We start from the raw sequence: 23,575 nt of genomic DNA on the forward strand, positions 1-23,575 counted from the left end.
TTAGAGACTTGCTTTGTATTCTTGCTCAGCTCTCTCTGGGTCCTTTTCTACCTGAAGTGTTTCTTTAGCACTAGGACCTTTTCTTCTACTATATCTTTTTTTTTTTTTCTTTTCCTTCTATCCATTCTCTGTGTTCTCTCCTCTGGAACTCCCATAACAAAGATATGTCAGTGTTGAGGCATCTGGGTGGCTCAGTTGCTTAAGCGTCCAACTTCAGCTCAAGTCCTGATCTCCCAGTTCATGGGTTCGAGCCCTGAGTTGGGCTGTGTGCTGACAGCTCAGAGCCTGGAGCCTGCTTTGGATTCTGTGTCTCCCTCTCTCTCTGCCCCTCCTCCTCTCACACTCTGTTTCTCTCTCTCTCTCTCTCTCTCTCTCTCTCAAAAATAAACATTTAAAAATTCTTACAAAAAGAAAGAAAGATATATCAGTATTTGATTCTGTACTTTATACCATGTAGCTTAGTAAATGATGGCACTTTTTCATTTTTTTCTGACACATTTTTGGAAAATCCCTTAGCGTGATCTCTCAGCATACTAATTTGGTCTGTTTAGCTCATTTATTGAGTTTTTTAAATTTTGGCAATCATGGCTTAATTTCCAGGAACTCAGTATCTTTTTTCAGAGAGGCTTTATTATATTTTTTATTTTTATTTTTTTAAGTGTATTTATTTTGGGAGAGAGAGTGAGCGCACAAGAGGGGCAGAGACAGAGAAAGGGGGAGAGAGGGCTAACTGAGCCGCCCAGGTGCCCCTATTATATATGTTTAAATGGATATGATATTCACTTACCTCTCCCAAGGATATTCATTTGAATTAAAGTTTTCTTCTGTTTCAGGTATTAGTTCTGTTTTCTTGGAGTCAGTTCTATTTTTTGTGCTTCTCTCAGGCTCTGGCTTTTCGGAAATGTCTGGCAATTCTCAATTGTCTGTTGACACTTGTAGAGGAACATCTGGGCAGACCATCTGCGTGGTGGCTGGGGGGCACCTCCTTTCCCCCATGAGAATCCCATTTGCCTGGCCAGGAATGCAGTTTGGGATACAGGGGCCAGCCTCAGGTGACTGTGTGCACGCAGGAGAGCCATGAGTGGACAGCAGGAAGGAACCGCCCTCCGGTCCATTGTCTGCTCACACCTGCACCCAGTGTCTGTTGCCTCTGTTCCAGAACTCTGTGGGGAGAATTCACCTGTGACGGCTGTGCCTTCAGCTCTCCAGCATCGCGGTTTCCTATTCATCTCATCACTGACTTTCTGTTGCTTAGAAATTCCTTAATCTTCTGGACGTTGCTCCCACTCCTCCTGACTGTCCACAACCACTCAGACTCTATTCTTATTTCTGTATTTTTTCTATCTTTCCACTGGGATTTGGGGAAGAAGAGGGGTACACAGCAGTGTGTCCTTAGCCACGTCAAACTGTAAGACACTTATTCCACATTCAGAATTATTTCGAGAGACTGGGTTACCGGATGTGGGATTGTTGGAGCAAAGAGCAGAGACATTCTTGAGGTTGTTGATACGTATTTAAAACTATCTTGCTAGACTGAGGAAGGAACTGGCTCTGGCAGAGGGGGAGCCGGGTTCTGAGCTTGGTTCCCTGACTTGTCAGTTGTGTAACCTAAGTGAGTTGGGGAAACTCTCTGGACCTCAGTTTCCTCATTAGTAAAATGGGCCCAGTAATGGTACCAGTATTTAAGCATCTTATGAGGACAAACTATGTAAACTATCTTCCCCAGGGCCCAGCCTATAAAAGGTGCTTGATGAATGCTTTTAGTCAGCATTGTTTCAAATACGTAATTTGTCAGCATTAAATAATTGTGCATTCAGCCAGGTGCTCGGAAAAGCGTTCCCTTTCTTGGTCATTGGCATTTCAAGCTCTGAGATAAATCACTTCTTGGCTTGGTACCTCCGTCTTCAAAGAGAGAAGTCTCCTTCCTACCTGCCTGCCAGTCTGTGAAGGCTTCTGTGAAGATTCGCTGTTACTTGTAAAGCTCTTAGCGATGCACCGGTGAAAATCTCTGTGTATACTTGGGTTGTTTTCATGGGAATGATGGGTCCAGAAGCCCTGTCCCCGGGTCCAGACTGAGCTTCTACAAGACAATTCCTCCTTCTGAGCTTGGTCAAATCAAGCGTGCACTCCTGTGGAAGAAAATACCTGGTCTTTATTCTGGGCCAACTTCCAGAAACTTCCAATTTCTTCCTCAGCTGGGATATTGGGTCTTACGACTCCTCTCCCTATTCGGCAACTTCCTAATCAGAAATGGCTAGCAAAGCTACTCCAGTGAGGCAGGCTGAGCCCTCACCACGGCCACATGTGGGTCCAGGCCCAGGAAGGCAGGAACCGGTGTTTATGCCCAGCCTACAGGAAGGGCTGGAGATAGCTCTTACTAGAACCTCAGAAGTCACTGGCCCAGGGGTGCAGAGCCCTGGAGGGGTAGGCGTCAGGAAGCATGAGGGGTAAGAATATTCACAAATAAACCAGCTCAGTGACAAAGAGAGCGAGAAGTCTGTACTTGTAGAACCCAGGAAGGCAGGGTGCAGGGGCGAACCAGGGACCAGCGCCATGAAAGTTCACCGAGACAGACTCCAGCTGAGGCAAAGTGAGGGGAGGGATGGGAGGGGCAGGAAGGGGAGAGCTCACCTGAAGAAAAGACAGAAATGTTGTCGAGCAACCACAAGACCCGCAGCATTTTATTTTTGTTTTGACCCAGGAAGCAGTAAGCAAACAAATAAAAAACCCAAGTGCTGGGCATGAACTTGACCAGGAGGGGGCCTTTGCACAGTAAGAGGAGTCGCTATGAGAATCTCTTCCCTTCTTCCTCTTTCCCGCCCCATTCACAGCAGGCCTGTGGCCACCAAGCTGGAGAGGGGCTGGGTGGTGGCTAAATCTTCCCCTTGACGTCTTGCCGTGAGACAGGAGACACTCAGAAAGGTTGGGTAATTCAGTCAAGGTCACACAGTGAGGAAGGCAGAGGCTGGAATCAAAGCCAGGCAGCTTCCCACGTTTCTGCACGGTAGAGGTTAAACAACCTTAGAAGCTCTGCAAAGAGTAGAATGTAAAGTTCCCAGAGGGTTCTCAAGCACCGTAGCGTACGCTCAAGGACAGAAGGTCCTAGTTAGGGCTGGGCTGGAGGGCAGGGAAGGATTACAGAGCTGCCTACGCAGCAGCGGCCCTGGGGACATGAATGCTCGTCCCCTGCCCCCAGCAAATCTCAAATTCTCCTCGCATCAGGGGGGATTGGGTAGAAAAAGGCAGGAGTGACTCTTAAATGCTTTGGGGACTCCCTGCTCAGTCCCAGAATCTCTCCCGGGCCTCTCCCCAAATGCAGAGGACACCCTCTCTCTCCTGTTCTTTTGTTTTCAGGACTAGGGTTCTCGGGCTCCTCAGGCAACCCCCCGGGGACTCACTCCTCTCAGATCTGAATCCTCATTACAGGTACTTCTTTCGGAGAGAGCCTAATCTCTTTCTGACTCCAAGTCAAATACCTGCTAAATTCAGAAACAGGAAATGCGTGACTATAATCTTTCAATGGAAAAAAAATTTTTTTTCAACGCCTCATCTGCAGAACAGAGATTCTACTCAACCGTAAAAAGAAGAGGGAGGACTCCCGTTATAATGGGAGTTATTCCGTAACTCAGTATGGACAAGATTCACAGCGAAGCCATACAGGAAGGTGCTAAGGGGCATACAGAGCAGGCCTTGCGTGTGCCAAATTCTCCCAAAGGACACTCAGGCGACTGGTAATATTAGTTGCCACCCGGAGGGAAAACGGGGTGGTTTGGAGATTTTTCACTAGAGAGTCTTGTAGAGCTTTTGACTTTTATGCCATGGGATTTTATTACTTTCTCAAAGATCAAATAAAAATTTGAAAAAGAATAGTTTATCATGTGGTACTCAGTGAAAACACTCTTCTCATAGACAGTAAAACCTTGGTTTGCGAGCATAATTCGTTCCGGAAACATACTTGTCATCCAAAGCACTCGTATATCAAAGCAAATAGGCTCGGTTGTGATCATGTGAGCTTCAGCGTCACATACGACTCGTACTGCAAGACATCACTCGTTTATCAAGTTAAAATTCATTAGTCCGCTAGTCTTGTTTATCCGCTAGTTTATCAAGTTAAAATTCAAATGTCCGCTAGTCTTGCAGAATAAGGCTTTGCTGTATATCCTTCCAGATTTTATTTTACATGTGCACACACACATGCAGACACACACACACACACACGTGTTCTGTTTCTATAAACCTGAGATCATGTTGTAATGAATTATAACCTGTTTTCCACCCCCCCCCATTCACTATATTGTGGATAACTTTCCATATCCATGTATACAAATTGCATTAACTGAAGTAGCTGCAAAGTAATCCACTGCGTTCTTTTATCATATTATTTTAAACTAATCCTGTATAATTTTTAACAGCTTTATTGACACTCACATACCATAAACCTCACCTACTTAAAGTGTACAACTCAGTGTGTATTCTGAGTTGTGCAACCATCACCAGTATCTAATTTGAGGACATTTTCATCCCCCCAGAGAGAAGCCCATTAGTAGTCACTCCCCACCCTTCCTCCTCTCCCAGTTCTGGCGACCACTCATCTACTTTCTGTCTCCGTGGGTTTTCCTATTCTGGACACTTCCTATAAACCGAACCATACAATATATGGCCTTTTGCGTCTAGCTTCTCCCGCATTGCATGAAGTTTTCATTGCATGAACCTTGAAAACTGTGGTAACATGAATAAGTACTTCATTCATTTTTATTGGCAAATAATATTCCATTGTGTGGATATTCCAGTCTTTCACCCAGTCATCAGTTGCCGGACACTTGGGTTTTTTTCAATTTTGAATACTATAACTAATGCTGATATGAACAGTTGTGCACACGTTTTTGTGTAAACATACGTCTTCAATACTGGGAGGTAGATTGGCTGGTCATATGGAAATAACACATTTAACGTTTTAGGAACTGCCAGCTTTTTTCCAGAGCGGCCACCCCATCGGCGGGGGATGAGGGTTCCGACTTCTCTCCGTCTTCCCCCACACTTACCGTCTCTGCTCTTGATTCTAGCCATCCTAGTGCCCGTGAAGTGATGTCATTATGGTTTCGATTCACGTTTCTCCAACGGCTAGTGACGACCGAGGTGTTGCATGTGTTTTTGTGTGCTTCCTAGCCATTTGTTTCCTTTTGGAAAAATGTCTACTCTGATCTTTGTTCACCTCAAAAGTGGGTGATTTGTCTTTTTATTAGTAAGTTGCGAGAGTTCTTACACATTCCGGGTACGAGTCCCTCATCAGATAGACGACCGGCGAATTGGTTTTCCTATTCTATGGGTCATCTTCTCATTTCATAGTAGTACCATTTGGAGCAAAACAAGTTTTGAACTTGATGGAGCCCCAGCTGACCTAGCTTCACTTTCATAAACTGTGCTTTTTGTGTCATGGGTAAGAAACTATTGCTTAACCCAAAGTCACAAAGATCTACTCCTATGTTTTCTTCTAAGAGTTGTATAGTTTCAGCTGTTACATGTAAGTCTATCATTCATTCTGAGTTAATTTTTATGTAAGATGTGAGGCACGGGCCCACACTCATTCTTTCGCATGCGGCCCTCCGGCTGTCCTGGCACCATTTGTTGAAAAGACTATTCCTGCCCACTGAGTTGTCAACAGACCCTTGTTGAAAATCAATTGAGCAGAAGGGAAAGGGCTTATCTCTAGACTGTTGCTTCCATTTTATTGATCTAATTGTTCTTATGCTGAATTCTTACTGGCTTGATGACTGTAGCTTTATAGTAAGTTTTGAAACAAGGATGGATATGTGACTCCTTCAGCTTCTTTTTCCGATTCAAAATTATTTTGGCTATTCTGGGTTCCTTGTATTCCCAGAGGATTTTTAGGATCAGCCTGTGAAATTCTGCAAAAGAGCAAGCTAGGATTTTGATGTGTATGGCACGGAATCAATCTTTTTTTTTTTTTAATTTTTTAAATGTTTTTAATTTTATTTTTGGGAGAGCGAGAGCAGGGGAGGGGCAGGCAGAATCTGAAACAGGCTCCAGGCTCTGAGCTGTCAGCACGGAGCCGACTTGGGGCTCGAACCCACGAACCGTGAGATCATGACCTGAGCCGAAGTCAGACGCTCAACTGACTGAGCCACCCAGGTGCCACCTGCACTGAATCAATCTTAGAACGCTTCGGGATCAGGTTAATACTGGTCTCATTTAATGAGTTCGGAAATGTTCCTTCCTCTTCTGGTTTCTGGAAGACTTTGTGAAGGATCGATATTTATTCTTTAAATATTTGTATAATTCACCGTGAAGACATATGGGCCTGAGCTTTTCCTTGAGGGGGGTTCTTAAATGACTAATGCAGTCTCTCCGTTGGGCATAAGTCTGTGCAGAAAGTATATTTCTTCTTGAGTCCAATTTTATAGTCTGTGCCGTTCTATCAACTCATTCATCTCATCTAGGGTATCTAATTTGTGGGCATTCTATTGTTCATAGTAGTCCCTTAAAAACTCTTGTTTTGGGGCGCCTGGGTGGCTCAGTCGGTTGGGCGTCCGACTTCGGCTCAGGTCATGATCTCACAGTTCGTGAGTTCGAGCCCCGTGTCGGGCTCTGTGATGACAGCTCAGAGCCTGGAGCCTGTTTCAGATTCTGTGTCTCCCTCTCTCTCTCTGCCCCTTCCCTGATCATGCTGTGTCTCTCTCTGTCTCAAAAATAAATAAACATTAAAAAATAATAATAATAATAATAAATATAAATAAAAATAAAGAAAAAAACTCTTGTTTTTGTAAGGTCAGGAGTAAAGTCTTACTTGCATTCCCAATTTTTTTCTTTTCTTTTTAAAATTTTTTTAATGTTTATTTATTTTTGAGAGAGAGAGACATAGTGCGAGAAGAAGAGGGGCAGAGAGAGGGAGACACAGAATCCGAAGCATGCTCCAGGCTCCGAGCTGTCAGCACAGAGCCCAACACAGGCCCCGAACCCACAAACTACGAAATCATGACCTGAGCCGAAGTCGGACGCTTAACCGACTGAGCCACCAGGCACCCCCCATTCCCAATTTTTGCTCTTTTTGGTCATGTTATTGTCCCTGTCCATTCCTCTCTCCTCTCCCCCAACCCAGTGTAGGGCCTTCTTTGGAAGGTTCCATCCCATTAATCACCTTGTAAACCAACATAGCGACGTGACAGTGGAAACTGTCTTAGAGCAACACAGAACTGGTAGAACCCTACCCAAAACATCTTAGTGCAACCGGGTACTGCGGCCTCAGCGTCAGGGATGCCACCGCTCTGGACAGCTGCTCGCACGGTCCCATTTCTGGGGGTTGGCACAGATAATACTATCATCATAACAAGAACGAGTTTTTCTGCTTCAGAATGCACTTAGAACCACGGATCTTGTCCACCCCACCCCGAGCTATTTGTTAGCTCTTTCCTTCTCGAGACTGAGCAATGAGGGTTGAACCTGGATTATCTAAGGGGCACAGGACAGTCTGCAGCAGCCCTGCCCAGGCACAGGTCTGGCCCTGAGTCACCGTGGGGACAAAGTGCAGGACCCTGACTCGCCTGTTCAGCTCGAGCTCCATCACAAGGCCCCGCCTCCTGCAGAAGTGAGACACCCGGGGGACCCAGGCTCCCATTCTGGCTCTCCCCCTGGAGACAAGGAAGACATCTTAAGGCAGCCACCTCTCCTCTTGTGGAGCCAGCGTTGTCAACATGAAGATAGGCTTGCTCGACCAGCTGGCCTGAAGGCCGGTCCAGCCCAGCCACTTACGATTAGGTTACCAGTGAGCATGTAGGCTTTGCTTGAACTCTCTGAGCCTCGGTGCCAGGGGCCTCGGGGCCTACCGAGCACCTGCCAGGTTGTTCGCCTCCCTGGGAAGGGTGAGGAGACGGGCCAGGGACTCTCAGAGTCTTGCTCCTGCACTGGTTCAGGGGAGGGGAAGTCACACCTCTCCCCGGTGCAACACCCAGAGCTCATGACTCCCAGGGCCTGCTCTGACATCTACTCACCCTGAGACGCCAGGAGGGTGAGCTCCCCGACCTCCGAACGTCAGTTTGTTCATTTTTCAAAAATGTTTATTTATTTAGAGAGAGTGTGCAAGCTGGGGAGGGGTGGGGAGGTGGAAAGAGAGAGAGAGACAATCCCAAGCAGGCTCCATGCCATGAGCTCAGAGCCCTATGCGGGGCTTGAATCTACAAACCGTGAGATCATATCCTGAGCCAAGATCAAGAGTCAGACGCTTAACTGACTGAGCCACCTGGGCGCCCCAGTTGGTTCATTTCAAAAACGGAGATAACAGTACCTACCACTCCCTGTACTGGGAGGGGGAAGATTACACTTAATCTGATAAGCACCAGCCAGCACATGCTAAGAATTCATTTCAGATCGTCAGGAGTCACTGCTCTGCTCGTACCTGTTCTCTTTCATTGTGAGAAGCACCCACCACCCCTCCACCCTGTTTCAAGTAAAGGGCATACCAAAGCTTCGGTAAATTTGGTCTTATTTGAGGCCAAGCAGAGGTGGCTTTGGTGCGACGGGACGAAGGTTCAGACTGGGTCCTGTTTTACTCGAACTGCCTCCTCCTTCGGCCGATAACATAATCTCGCTGCCTGATTCTCCTCACATCACCGGAGCCCAGGCTGCAAGCTAAAATCAGAACGAGCCTGAGGTTGCCGAGTCAACTGGACATTCTGCCACTGTGATGTCACCAGGGGTCCGGCCTCGGGAGCCGAGGAACCCAGCGTGCCGTGTGGTCGTGCGGACCCCCGTCCCTCCCCTCGCTGGCCCTGGGACCCCGGGCGTGGGAGAGAAGCAAGCGAGCCAGTGCTCGGGGAACAGCCCCCTGCGGCCCCACAGCCGGGACCCCACAGACATCGCCACTTCGCCTCCAGGAGGTCAAGGCCGCCTTCACGTAACCATTTCCGGAAGGCAAAGCGGCTTCCGGAGAGGTCCAGGGGCTGTGCCCGGGTGCCCGCGCCGAGCGGAGCTGGCAGGGAGCGCAGCCACAAGGGGCAGAGCACCATTCTGAGCCACGCTTCCGTCTTGGTTCGAAGGAGAGTCTTTAATAATATATAGATTTTTAAGTGACGAAGCTCTTGCCAAATCCTAGCATAAAGCGGATTTTTACAGCTGGGATGATAAATCCCTGAAAGGCGGCGCTTACCATGGAAACGCTGACACAGCCTTTCATTCCCCTTCACAGTGATTAAAATCCTCATTTCAATTTGTTTTTCTTTATTTGGGGCTGGAGTCATTTGCAAGCCCAGGAATAGATCTCGCGCGGATGGAAAACTAAATGCTGCCCCCTGTCGGAAATAAGGCGGAACTGTTCTTAGGCGGCGGGAGTGCGGCAAATCTTGGTTGGTAGAATTATGGAAACCCAAGGAAAACCGGTTTTCTTAGGAATCGCCTTGCCAGGAAGGCAACTCCTGCAGGGCTTGGCTCGTTCTCCTAGGGAAAGTGAGGCAGGGAAGGGAAGGGAAAGCAGCTAATAAGGGGTGCGGTGTCAGACCAGGGGCTGCTCTGGGCAGCTGGACATTCAGCCACCTGGGGGAGCTGGCAGCCAGCGTGGCTCTGCACCTTGGCCACCCCGCCCGCCCGAGGAGCAGGGGTGGGGGTGGGGGCCCTCACCGGTTTCCGGCTGCAACCCTTATGCACCCCTGGCCTGCTGGCCATGGCCGGCTCCAGTGGCCAGAGGAGGTCCTCGGGCAGAGGGAGGGCCAGACCTTGCTCGGCCCGAGTGCATAGGGCACCAGTGACCTGTCTGCTGCACCTGCTCTCCACTATGCCTTGTATTCTCCTCTGGGCTGTTCCACTTGCAGGCAAATTTTATGCTCCAATCCGGGGTCGTGTGCCCTCTGTTTATTCAAGGCCTGTAGTCTCTGCTGAACCAAAAGCTCAGTAATCCTACTCACCAAATGTCCAGGAATGCCTTTCTACTTCCCGGATCTCTTCATTAATAACAAACAAACAAAAAAACAAGCAAAAAACAAAAGAAACCACCTCCACCAACAACAAAAACCCATAACGGATCCAGCCCCACTTCTTAATATACCAGCGAGATCCCAGCAGATTTCCCGGTCTGAGAGCTGACAGGGTCTCAAGCGTCCCCGCTAAACAAGACTTCAGGCAATTGCGCAGACCCCATTAGCACGGGACCTAATGACACTCAAGCATTGCCCTGGTTTTACACACAGCCAGCGCTTTGGAATAGGGTTTTCAAAGTGTGTTCCATGGGTAATCAGTGGGCAGAGATGCTTCTCCAAGAGAGGCTCAGCGACTGAATAAGGTTGATAACATTGCCAGCTACAGCACCCCTTTAAAGTCATAACATTCTTCGTTACTAAAGGCTCTAAGAAGTCTCAAAGGGGAGAAATCCAATTAACTTTCACTTACTGTTTCCCAACTTACTTCCTCACCAGAACATTCTTCACAGAACACCCATGGTCACCCTGTAACACAGCAGGCTATGCCGCACACAAAATGCCTTGCCTTCTCTCTGTCCATTTTAGTTTTTCTCTTGCAGGGTTTTAAAAATTGAAGCGGTACCTGTTCATTGTAGAAAACTGGAAATGTGCAAATAAGCAAAAAGGAGGGGAAAAGCTTTGAGACATACTTCCTGTGGGCATTTGGGATTGGACGGGCCCGTGCTGGGGTTTTAGTGTTCCTTCGGGAGAAGGGAAATTTTGTTGTCATAGGAGCTGACCTGTCCCCTGGACTGTGTTCCATTTTATGACCCCTGATTTGAAGTAGCAGGCTTCATAAAATAAAGCACACGTTTCAGCCGGCAGTGGCCAGAGTCCTTTTGAATGTGTTCCCAACCCCAGGTGGAGGAAAATTCCTGAACCATATGTTGTGGCTTTTACAGGGAGTGGCAGGCCAAGAAAATAAACAAGTTGGTAGGAGGAGGAAAACATTAGGTATGATGATTTCTCAACCATGTGAAAATATTTGTCATAAAAAAGACGGGAAAGAAATACACCCAAGAATTAGGCAGATTATCTCTAGAAGACGGGCTCAAAGGTGGCTTATTTTCTTTGCTGTTATAAAAACTTAAAAATGGGTATTTTTAGGGGTGCCTGGGTGACTTAGTCGGTTAAGCATCCGAGTCTTTTGGGTCAGGTCATGATCTCACAGTTTGTGAGTTCAAGCCCCGCATTGGGCTTATGCTGTCAGGGCAGAGCCTGCTTGGGATTCTCTCTCTCCTCGCTCTCTCTCTCTCTCTCTCTCTCTCTCTGCCCCTCCCCCACTTGCTGGTGCGAGTGCTCACTCTCTCTCAAAACGTTTGTTTTTGAGAGAGAGAGAGAGAGAGAGCGAGCATGAGAGGGGGAGGGGCAGAGAGAGAGGGAGACACAGAATCAGAAGCAGGCTCCAGGCTCTGAGCTGTCAGCACAGAGCCCAATGCGGGGCTCGAACCCACGAGCCGTGGGATCATGACCTGAGCCGAAGTTGGACACTTAACTGTGTATAAGGCGCCCCCCCCAAATAAGTATTTTTAAAAGTCCCCCCTACATACACCAGGTCAATTTCAGTGGGGATTAAAGCAGAGCAGAGAATGTGGAGTCTGGTGGGGGCGCTTGCCTGGGGTGGGTGGGGGCTCCTCACGTCTTTCCCACCCGAGAGGCACTGGGCTTGCTCAGGATCACGTCCCCTCCGCTTCCTCCAAATGCAATGAGCCACATTTGGGGTCATGAGTGGCTCAGGGGGAAGTGGGAGGTGTCGCTGGTTACACCGACCCTCAGAGCAGCTGTAGGAGGACAGGGCCTTTATCATCCGTCCCCTTTGCATAAGTGCTCCCTGAACACAAGCTCCTGTCTGCCCTAGAGGCCTTGTGCTGGCTGGGCCCTCTGCCTGGGACACTCGTCTTTCAGGTCTGAGCGCAGAGAGGGTCTGCGAGGAGCCCAAGAGCACACAGCACAGGACTGAGCCAACGTCTGCCTGCCTGCAAATCTGGCAAGCATGATCTGACTTCCAAAAGGGTTGTCACACAGTTACCGCCCGAGAAAACCCCTGCCCTCGGCATGACACAGGCCGGGATGCTCTCGGAAGTCAGGGGGAGAACACCTGCTGCGTGGCTCCTGTTCTCCTTTTCAAGATGATGGCTTCTCTGAGAGGCTGAGGACAACTCCCAGGCCGTCCTCTGGTGGCTGGAAGGCCGTTCCGGGGGCACAGATTCCACGTGCGCAGTCTGAAGCCGCAGCCCCTTGTCCGCAGCCGGTCCTCCGGGTGGCACAGCAACGTTGCACAAGCCGCGGACCCGGAGGAGGCCCGCCGGGCAGATGGCCGGTGCCCACCGAGTGCCAACTGGGTGCCACCTTGACTCCGCCACCGATGCTTAAGCGCAGCCTTCCCCTGCCACGGGAGAGGGGACCCACAGAAACCATGCCGTTAGATTGCCTCCTCAGGAGGCCGCCCCGACCTCCTCTCCAACACGGCAGCCTCCATCACTCTCAGACCCCTGATTCTCCTCTTAGCGGTTATCACGCACTGGCCTTCTGCTTTCTCCTTCTCCTTTGTGACAGGCAGATGTGTGGGTTGTCTTGCTCACCTTGACTCTCCAGCACCCAGAAAACTACCCGACACAAACAGATGCTCTAGAAACGTCTGTTAGTTGAATGGCTACCCGTTATTCTAGCAGGATGGATTCCTATCGGAGCGCCCGGAGTCCAGGTGAGGGCTGTTCTGGGCGATTCAGGCGGCTTGCTTCAAGTTCGAGCTCCCACTCCTGCCTCAGTGATTCCAGGGGACAGCCAAGACGGCAGGAGTGGAGACCCCCTGCCGGCACCAGCTGTTGGAGCAGCCGAGGATGATGTCTGGGCGCTGGGCCTCCTCTGCTCTGTGTGACCTCTGGCAAATGCCTTCCCCTCCTTGCCCTGCAGATAAGGAAGTGGGTACGCTCCGCTTAAATATCCGGGGGTAGGTTCCTTCCCCGTGACAAGCATTCATGGGAAGGCCTGGAGCGCGGAGGTGGGACCAAGAAGGAGGGAGGCCATGCAAGGGTGGGTATCACCCATGGAGGCTCCCACTTGGTTCCATTCCACCAGGAACCTCAGACAGTGTAGGTGACCCCCAGACTGTCTTGATGGGGAGAGAGCTGGGGCGGTTAGAGCCCCGCGCTGGCGATCCAGCGGGCGCCCTGGGAAAGGTGTAAGTTGCCAGGCACCTCCAGCCCGCCAGGCACACAGGCCAGCGGACTCCAGCAGCCTGCAGGCAGCCCCCAGACACAGATGCAGGTGCTGCCTCTTGGGGGCGAGACTAGAGGGACCTGAGGCAACATGGGTGGGGTTCTGACACGGTCTCTAATGTGACATGGAAGGGGGCCCTTCCCCACCCAGGACTCTACAAACCTTCTGGAAGTGCAGTTTTGAGTCCGGGTGTGCCGGACTGTGCAAGGTAATGCGTCTCCTTAAGCCTCAGTATACGCAAGCCGTGACATCAGAGGTCGTGACTTCCCCCTACTCGCCCCCCGCTCCCGGGCAGGGACGCCCCTGACTCGCTGCCTAGCGTTGCACAACTGGCTGATGAAGTTACCACGATTACTCTCCACTGGCACTTAAAGCGATCTTAAGAGATTCCGAGGCTGGCATCGTTTATTCGTGAATCGCTTCGTTCTGTAATAACTGCCCAAACTTTAGTGGCTTCACACAATAAAGCTATACATGTCACTCATGTAACGGTACAAATTAGGTGTTTCTAGATTGTGGTGAGGGATCAGGTGGATGGGGTGTCTGCTCAACCTCCTGCCACGCCTGAAGGCATGGAACTGAGCACCAGCACATTCTTCGGGAGCTTCTGTCCAATTCCTTCTGCCTCCATCTCTTGAGTCTAGAAGTATCCAAGACTGGATATCTTTCCCTAAAAGATAAGGAACCAGGTCTCTATTTCTCTGTTAATTCTTCTTCCAAGGCTCAGAGTCTTCAGAACCCAGCGTGTTGGGGACAAAAAAACAAAAAACAAAAAAAAAAAAAACAGCTAAAATCATGCAGCCGATGTGGGCACCTGTGGCCAAACTCCAAGGGTAAGTTCTCTCTCAGCGGCGGTCCCTGTGTCACCAGTTTGGAGGTACGCATGGGTCATGGGGATCGTCTCTGCCTGTAGACTAGGAAACTCAAGCCCTCCAGAAGTGGCCCTGAGAGCCAGAATAAGTCATTTCCCTCCACGGGCCTCAGTTCCTTCCTCTGTACAACGGGGTGGCTGAACAAAAGTATCCCTAGGCTCTGACGGCCTCCGGTCGGATGCCTGCCTCCACCCGCAGCTCTGCGTTCATCCTTTCGAGAACCCGCGTAGGTCGCGGGGTTGTAGTTCCGCGGCAGGCCAGGAGAGGGCAGCAGGCAGCCAACGGCAGGTGCGGCCAGGATTCAGAGGACTTGCGTCCCCGACGCGGGAAAGCCTTTCCAGACGAGTAGGAAGCACGGCTGTGACTGCCGCACCCCCCCCCCCCCCCCACGATTGCTGCCTCTCGGCATAACGGGGGCTGGTGGGTCTCCCACCCCGGGAACCTCTGACGCCTGACGGTCCCCTACCCTTGCCGACTCTGCAGCCCTCGCTTCCAGCCGCGTTACCTGGGTTCCAGGCCCCTCGCCGGCTCCGCCCCCGAAGGCCCGGTGCCCCCTGGCTGCCGGCCAGCCTGCTCTGGTGCCTGTGCTGGTATTTAGGCTCACTCTCGTGCCCTCCGTCCCCTGGCCTCCTACGGCGCCCCCACCCCCATCTCGCGCCCTGGCATGCGTGCAAATTAGCCCTGGGTGTCAGTTTTATAAACAGAAACTTTTTTCTCATCCTCTGCCTGTACTTCCTACATATGCCAGGCTTCGGCCTGCAGGTCTTCGAACCCACTGCCCCTTCTCCCTGGAAGCCCTCTGCCCTTCCCTCCCCTCTGCCAGCCCTTTCTTATCCCTAAGGGCTAAGCTGTATAGCCCCCCCCCCCTTTGGGGCTGTTCTCCTGTCCTTTCCCTCTGCCCAAGTCTGTGTTCAGATATGGATTCAGTTATAATAGCAGAAACTCCATCTGGCAGGCATAAGCAAAATGGAAAGTTGTCACGGGGATGTATCTCCAAGGGTGGACAGGAAGCCGGAGAATCAGATGTGGGACGGGGGCAGCAGGAATGGCCTGGTGGCCAGCAGAGTGCTGTCCCTAAAGCGGGTCGGCTCCATCCGTGGCCTCCTGTCACTCAGCCAAGTTGCAGAGACCCGGAAATATACTATCATGTGATTGGCCCCATGATAACGGGGGACTGCGTCCCCGGTTTACAACCCCCCAAGACTGTGTACCTCCAATTCAGTCATTACGTGGAGAGGCAACTTTCAAAGAAACTCGGAGTGCTACCTGGAAGGAAGTGTGGGTGCTAGGAGTCGGGGAGCAACAGAATCCGCTCCGGTACCCTTTCTTTGTGTCCCCATGGACGCGGCGCCCACTCCGGTCGCAGCATTTAGCACTCTGGGCTGTAAGGCACTGCTCATTGGCTCTCTCACTGCACTGCAAGTGTCCCGAGGCAGGGAAATTGTCCTGTCCATCTTTTGAGCCTCAGCACCTGCAACCATGCCTGGCACATGGTTCACATTCAACAAGCACTGCATGAGCAGATGAATGAGAGAATAATAACTGGGGGAGATCGAATTCCTGTTCCCAGTTCTTGCCTGCCTCCCTGTGCTGCATGACCTCACAGTGGGCTACGGTGGGCGGAGTCCATTCCACTGCTCCATTGATGTCACACTTGACCGTGGCCATGCAGGCAAAGGGACAGAGCCAGTTCTGAGTCAAGGCCTTAGGAGGCATCTTGTACTTCTGCTCGTGGTTCTGCACTCCTGTGGTCTGGCCTAGAAAGAGCGAGTAGCCCTAGGAACAAACGAGGGGCACACAGAGTAGGCCTGAACAAACTCAGAGCCCGGATGGCCAGCACTTGGAGCAGAGCTGTGCCTGCTGCCCCACAGACCTGTGAGCAGGAGGGACAAGTGCTTGCTCTAAGCCACCGAGCTGGATGGGTTTGTTGGGCAGGTCATGTGGCAGTACGGTCTCAGGCCAGGTTCTCCCAGAAGCAGACGCTGACACAGAACTGTGTGCGGGAGGTTTATTAGGGAGCGTCTTTGGGACCCACATCTGTGGAAGGGAAGGAAAGCAAGCTGACATGAGTGGAGGGGAAGCCGAGCTGAGCTGTGATGCGGTCCCAATGAAGGCTCAGCTCTGGAGCTGTCCCAAGTCGGGGCGAGGGGTCCCGGCCTTTAATGACTCTGGGTTGACCAGATGTCTCATTCAGTTGCCACAGGAAGGGGTGTGATCTTGGGCAAGGCAGTTTTCCTGCGTGGAAGCACTTCCCTAGGAACGCCACTGTGCATCTGGGGGAATAAGTCCTTCGTTCCCAAAAGGGGATCTGGGCAGTACATCCAAAGTCCTCGATGATAACTGACTGATACAACGGTGTCCAACAGGTTTCAGGGCTGCCTCACTACCTATTTATTGCTAAGTGATCAAAGATTTCAAATACATTTGATTATTTCTAAAATACCATTGAGAAAACAGACCCGCTATCATCTAACAAACTGCAAAGGAAAATGCAATTGATGTTGGCTTACAAGCTCAATTTCACAAGGCTCGTGCACCCATCATCGCTCTTCATTTAACGGTCGCCTGGGAGCTGCCTGGGTGTGAGCTGCAGAAAGCAGACAGAAAAGGGTCGGCATTTGTGTGATTTCTTCAATGCAGATATGTCCTTCATGGAACCACTGGGACGACTTTCCTTATGAAGTTGTAGTACCCCCCCGCGCCCCCCCCCCCCGGAAACCCAAAGACAGCGACATGAGTCCCGACCTCTCAGCTGATGATGCTTGCAGAGAGGCGAGACCTGAGGAGTCGGCTCACAGCCCAGCAGTTATGGGAGAAGCGGTCCTGTCTGGCCTCCACAGAGCAGAAAAAAGCACACCAGAGGGGATAAGTCGCTTAAAGTCCCCACCCATAAGGCATCGCATCCACAGTTAGCCTTGGCCTTGGGCACCTGGGAGCCAAATCACTCCCCAAGGTCACCCAGGGACTCACTGGCTGACTGTTAGCATCATCTACTGTTCTTTTTCTTCTTAGAAGAGAAGCTGTAATGGAAACGCTTTGTCAAGGAGGTCTTAGAGCCGCATCAGGGAGGGCAGTATTAGAAAACTCTGGTGGCTTTAAATAACCAAGGCATAAGAAACCCAACTCAAAAGTTAACATTGCAGTTTCTCTGTAGATTCCCATGAGGGATATTTCGGAAGTCACCCAGCTTCCCCCCTTGTTTGCTCAGGGCTGCACTAAATACTGACATCAGACAACCAGAGAGGGCAGGCGCTCCCACTGAAGAGTGCAGGGGACCTGAGTGAAGGGTCTGGTTACTTGCTCTGGACTTCACCTCTGCACACCGTCTTCAGAAATAAAGAGCAGAAGCAACCCCCAGGAGATTGGAAGGGACTCCTAGCCTTGGAACCTGGAATCATCATTCATTTCTAATCTCAATACGTCAACAAACCAGACAAAAATCCAGCGTGAAATCTGCGTCGAGACCCCACGGTTCCCATCTCCCATTCTTCAGTCCACAAGTTGCCGACCACAAACCCTAAAGTCTAACTCCATTTTGAGCGCTGACAGGGTCCAACCAGCAAATGCACAAGCCTCTAGGTCAGCACAGCCAGGCACCCGGAGCAGGGCAAGTGACCGGTGAGGCCGGGTCAAGGGTATGGGCTATTTGGGACACGTGCATCTGCCTATTCCATACCCTACCTACACGAATGAGCACACTGCCCCTGCAGGCAGAGCTGGAAGCAAGTGGACTGTCTGGCCAGGGTAGGGCCAGGCCGCCTGGCTGTGCGCCTCCTTCAATAAGAGACACCCGGGAGCCTCGGTGGCTGGAGGGCACAGGGACCCATCAGGCGGCTGGTCCGAATGGACACTAACCGTAACCCTTTGAGAGCTTCTGCCTCAGCAAGAACTTCAGGGGCGGCATCTCTCCAGCTAGGAGGCTAGGGATCCGCCCAAGCTTCTGAGGACTTAAGGGCATGACCTGCCGGTTCCGGGGCGGAGCGCTGGGACACAACCGGGGTCTGGTGAGGACAGTCCCAGGAGCAGGCTGTGTGGGGTGTTACATCTGCATCATTCCAAGCTTTTTTTTTTTTTTTTTTACACATGTGCATATTCTTTCTGAAGCAGAGTTTGAACAGCCTCGACTGCACTTCCAGGGCTGGGCCCGGAGAGCTGGCCTTGGTGTCCTTTAATAACAGACAGCTGGGACGCTTCGTTTCTACAGAAGCTCGGGACACAGGGGAGCTGACCCCTTTGTTCAGGGGCAGCCTGGTGGTTTTCTGGGCGTATTCATCCTTGAGGCAATGCTGGGGGGTGGGGATGGGCCCTAGTTGCACAGTCTGGAGGGTTCGGGCAGCCGACGGGTCACGTACTGGCATGGTTCAGCTGCTGAGGACAGAGTCGCACTGACCTGGAATGCGGCAACGTGGGATGAGGCCTGGCCGTGCGATCAGGCTCCTCGTGGTACGAGGTGTTGGCCTAATCACAAGGCCTATGTATTCATTACGGAAGATTCTCCTGAGGTCAGAGCTTGAAGGCTTTCAAATGTTTTGCTGGAGACAGAACAGAGGAGCTGGGGACAGGACAGAGGAGCTTCCACAAGGGGACATCTGGGATGCTTGGTTTCCGGAGAGGCCCGGGGCCCCACGAGGCGGCAGTCCGCATGGGGGCCGAATGCTACCCATCTGCAGCTGCCACCTCAGGGTGATTTTCAGGGCTGGGTCCCTTTCCACACTGTAACCTATGCTGGTATTGTGCTGGCCACAGCTGCACCCCATGAGAGGGTCCCGGCTGCCTCAGATTGGCCGAACGGGATAAACTGAGTGGGTACTTACAGCCTATGTCAGGGTGGCCAGGGACCTAGCATGGTGTCCTCGTCTTGATAGGATGGGGCAGAGGTATGGCTCTCAGGGAGAAGGTGTATGCATGCTCCCCAAGCCCTAACCGACCCAACGGGCAGTATTCCCCCTGAATGCGGAGCTTTAGGTTTCTGGACTGCCTTTGTGGGTCAGTGGGCAGGGCAGGCTGGCCAGGCGGTCATCTAATAAGAGACTCCTGGGAGCAGTGGTGGCTGAAGCAGCCCCAGACCCCCTGAGGCAGCACATCTAAGTGGGGACTGGGAGGAGCCCATTTGCGGGTGGTGCCTCCGTGTGACGTTTGACACTGGGCCCCTGCACGCTGCATCTATGCGAGGGTTTGGGCTCCAGCCCGTTATACCAGCCTGATGGGCCCCAGCTGCATCAGGCTGGCTGAAAGAGGGGAAGTGTTCACGCCCCGGCAGCACAGTTCAGGGTCATGGGAACCCGGAACTAGGTGAGAGACAGGGGAGGCCAGTTCTCAAGAGCGGACTCCAGGGTGTCTGTCGCACCTGCCTAATTCCAGGCCCTCACCTACACAGATTTGCTTATTCCTTTTGAAGGCAAAGCTGGAGAAATCTGCCCTTCCTTCCGGGGACAGGACTGGGCAGACCAGCCAAGAGATCCCTCAGCACGAAACCCCTGGGAGCCACGATGGCTGGAGGAGCTCGGGACCCCATCAGACAGCCAGTCCAAATGTGAGCTGGCTGTTGCCATTTCAAAGCTGCTGCTTCCAAAGGATGTCAGGGGGTTGGCTTCCTCCACCCTGGGGGCCGTGCAGGTGGTGGTGCACAGCCGTGCTCCACAGGCCTAGAGAGCCCCAGCTGCCCAAGGGCCTGTGCAGGTCAGGGACGCTAGGCAGCTGGAACAGGGCAAGTGCAGGCAGAGGCCGGGTCACGGCAGCGGGATCTTGAGGACACGAGCATCTGCCTCACTACAAGACCTAACAAACACAAACGCGTATATTCCCTTTGAAGAGAGAGCTGGATACTGGCCTCCCTTAGCAGACCTGCGCAGACTGGCTGGGGTATCTATTATCAAATACGAGGTACCTGGGAGTCCCTGTTGCTGGAGGAGCCCAGGACCCCTTCGGGCAGCAAGTCCAAGTAGAGACCGATGAGGGCCAATTAGCAGCTTCTGCTGCACGGTGATTTGGGGGCTGGGCCAGAGCCTGTGCAGGTGTCTTGGCCCCAGCTCCACCGGCCTGGACGGTCCCGGCTGCCTCAGGCTGGCCGAAGAGGTCCAAACTCCACGTGCACAGTAAGTACAGTTCAAGGGATCCAGGAACCTGGGAAAGGGCACAGAGCCAGGGAGGCTGTGTCACAGAACAGGATGTCGTGGACACAAGGTATCTGCCTCAATCCGAGTCCTAACCTGTACAAATGCACACGTTGCCTTTGGAGATGGCACTGGATGATGCTGGGCTGTCTTGCAGGGCAGGGCCAGGGGGGCTGGCTGGGGCATCCATCATCTGGTAAGAGGTACCTGGTTTGCTAGAGCAGCCTGGGACCCCTTCAGACAGCAAGCCCAAGTGGGGACTGATCTTCGCCAGTCTGCAGCTGCCACCTCAGGGTGATTTTCGGGGGTGGGCTCCCTCCACACCATAGCCGGCTCGGCCTGCCTCAGGCTGGCTGAACCTGGTGAACTGAGCAGGCGTGTATAGTACAGCTCAGAGTTGCCAGACTTATAACAAGACATTGGTCTTGAGAGGTCGGGCCAGAGAAGCAGCGCTTGGGGATGTCACCCCTAAGAATAAGATCACTTATTTTACCAGCAGACGAGTTTATTTGGGAAGAGCAGAGGAATTGAAATTCAGGACGAGCAAACGATGGCAAATCACAGGCGAGTGGAAGAGACCCAGAGAAGGTCAGCCTTTATTATGTTTTAGGAGGATATTCGGGAGGATTGTTTGGAATAAAAGTTCGCTGGAGAACAACTACCGTTTAAAGATATGGTGGCTTCTCGTTGGCCAAAAGCGATGGTTGTTGTTGGGGCAGGAAGAGATCTTGCTTTTCCTAAAAGCAATAGAGAAATTCCTATGAGAAAAGTGCCCCCCCCCCTTGTCAAGATAAGAATTATCTTCCTTCTTCCTCCTGCTTATGCCATGTGCAGTGAATGCTGCGTGGATGAGAGCTCCCCTTCCGGGGTTTCCTGGCTCCATTTTAGTGAGGGTCCCCTTACTCACATTTGCACTTCCCCCAGTTGGTCAAGATCTAAGGATCAAGAGTGAGGTGTTCTGGAGTTCTGCCGAGATTTGACAGGCAACAGGTTAAAAGTTTTAAACTGATTATACAAAATAAGGAGCAGAATAATGACCCAGTTAGCACAGTAGTCCTGAACCAAGAGTCCAACCTGAAGACAGCCAGCTAAATAGATCAAAGGACCATTGATCATTAAGTGCAATTCTTTGTAGTCAATGTGCTGTTCTCTGATTTTATGCAGCTAGTTGTTTACTTCCCTGGAGGAATTTATCCTTGTGCAGCAGGTGGTGTTCACTATTGCACAAATGCCTCCTTGTTCGGCCAGTAGATAATCAAGGGCTATGCAATCATCCAAAATTACTGTAGCCAGTGAGTCAAGTGATCATTGTTGGGCTTTTACTGCTTTGGTTGTGGAGTGAGCTAGCTCTCCTAACGTTAGGGAGAGACTTCTGATCTTACATTTGTTGGCATTTATTCTGATCTATGTGAGAGAGGCTCTCCTTATGGAGGCAAACGCGGAGTCACATATGCCTCCTGAAAGCTCCCATTCATGACAGCCGTGGAGGTTCAATGGAGTGGACTGAATGGGGACTTCTGATTCAGTATGCATATGAACAGGGACAGTGAACTGTCCCAGTAAGCATTGTCCTCTGATTCACCAGCCATCTAAACATCCAGATGCCCCTGGGAAGTGCTGGCCACCACAAACACCAGGTGGAGCCTAGAGGACTCCAGCTAAGGTCTGGTTATTGATAGGTTCATTAGGTAAATTCATTGATACCTTTAAGCCATGGGTCAGAGATGTTGGGGTGACATTGTATGAGAGGTTATCCCTTCCTAAAGGTGTCTTTTCGAAAAACCTCAGCAAGAGGATGTAAACCCATTTGTCTTTCCCTTGGGTGCAGGGGAACAGATTGTATTTAGGTAAGGAAAAGATGGGGAAGTGAGGGGTCATAAAATTGGCAGAGGTGGAGGTGTTTAGTTGAGCTAATATGACTGTGAGTGGGGAAAGTCTTAACAACTTAACCTTACAAGTAAAGTCCATAGGTTCATGAGTAAAATCAGCAGTGAGATCCGGGACTAAAGTGAACATAGTTACAGGTAAGCCCGAGGGGTCTCCAACATCATGAGCAGATTGGAGCTTCTGGTGACAGATCCAATGGTTAATCTATTTTTCAACAGGTTGAGAAATGTGTTTAAGAGCATTGCCTCTCTGAGAACAAGAAGAGGGTGGTAATAAGAAGCAACAGCAGCAAGAAAAGAGTAGACAGGCCTGGGCTGGCCATCTTGGGAAAACTTTCTCCTTCAGCCGTCATCTGCTTCTATTCCTGGAAGGTCAGCGGTCGGTATGCAAGTCCAGTCTGGGTGTTGTGATTTCTTTAGCTCTGACACGTAAATCCAAAAGTCTATTGCTTGGAGTTTAGCAGCAAAAAGTTTGGTTAACAATACCTTATTCGAGCGTTTCCAAAGCAGTTAAGTCTTTCTGGGGACGTCTTTTCCAGTAGGTTGTAGGGCGTGATGTTTAAGGTCTTTGTCTCCTGGATATGTGCCGTGAAAAGATTGTTCTACTAAAGCAATGTCATTCTAACAGAAGCAGTTAGGTCTGTACAATATTGACGTATATCTTCTTTTATCGACTGTGGATCAGAGAAGCAGAGGCTAGGTGCATTAGGGAGCTCTCTTACACGGAGAACAAATTCTTGCTGAACTTACACAAATGCATCCATTGTCACAAAAAAATAAGAATAGTAAGAGTTTCAGAGTTCTGGAAGGATGAGGCAGGGAGAAAAAGATAAATGCTTCAAACTTTTTTGGAAAGATACAATTTACCAAATGGCTGTAAGTTATAGATAGCTTCAAGAAGAGGAGAAAAGGGGATCTTTTAACTCTGAAAAACAAAACATGAAAGCAGTCCGTTTTCCAGGGTTTTAGAAATTCTTACCCAGTTCAGCATTATGACCCTAAATTTATCAAAACCCATGTTCTAGAGTACTTGTCAAAGGCTTCTTCATGAATCTCTTAGAAGATGAGGCACTTAAATCAATAATTGTAAATGACAAAAGATTTAAAAATGGCAAAGGTTAGGGGTCCCTGGGTGGCTCAGTCGGTTAAGTGTCCAACTCTTGATCTCACTCAGGCCTTGATCCCAGGGTTATGAGTTCAGGCCCCGTGTTGGGCTTCATGCTGGGCCTGGAGCCTACTAAAAGAAGAAGAAGGAGAAGGAGAAGGAGAAGGAGAAGGAGAAGGAGAAGGAGAAGGAGAAGGAGAAGGAGAAGGAGAAGGAATAGTTACAGAGCTGATGAGAGTTTATTATGATATAACTGACAAGGAAATTTGGTTATTTCCTTGAAATGTTATCAACATTTCAAGATAATTAAAATTATGACTGATGTCATTATACCAGAATATATTGGAATTTGGGGAATTTTATATAATTTCTAGAATACATAACATATACCTACACAAATACAACAAAAAGAAGCCTA

General features: G+C 50.6%; 2 long non-coding RNA genes across 2 annotated transcripts; both read right to left on the bottom strand.

Annotated features, from left to right (window-relative positions):
* Positions 1–2,651: 2,651 nt before the first annotated feature.
* Positions 2,652–9,031, bottom strand: LOC131511542 (uncharacterized). The gene is made up of 2 exons (XR_009261566.1): positions 8,475–9,031; positions 2,652–3,030 (listed from the first exon to the last, which is right to left on the bottom strand). It is a non-coding gene; the product is annotated as an uncharacterized LOC131511542 (long non-coding RNA).
* A 4,537-nt stretch (positions 9,032–13,568) lies between these two features.
* LOC131511336 (uncharacterized) lies at positions 13,569–15,629 on the bottom strand. Its single transcript, XR_009261468.1, has 2 exons — positions 15,265–15,629; positions 13,569–13,851 (listed from the first exon to the last, which is right to left on the bottom strand). It is a non-coding gene; the product is annotated as an uncharacterized LOC131511336 (long non-coding RNA).
* Positions 15,630–23,575: the final 7,946 nt, after the last annotated feature.

The sequence above is a fragment of the Neofelis nebulosa genome, chromosome 5 (assembly GCF_028018385.1).
Source record: "Neofelis nebulosa isolate mNeoNeb1 chromosome 5, mNeoNeb1.pri, whole genome shotgun sequence".
NCBI classification, from domain to species: Eukaryota; Metazoa; Chordata; class Mammalia; order Carnivora; family Felidae; genus Neofelis; species Neofelis nebulosa.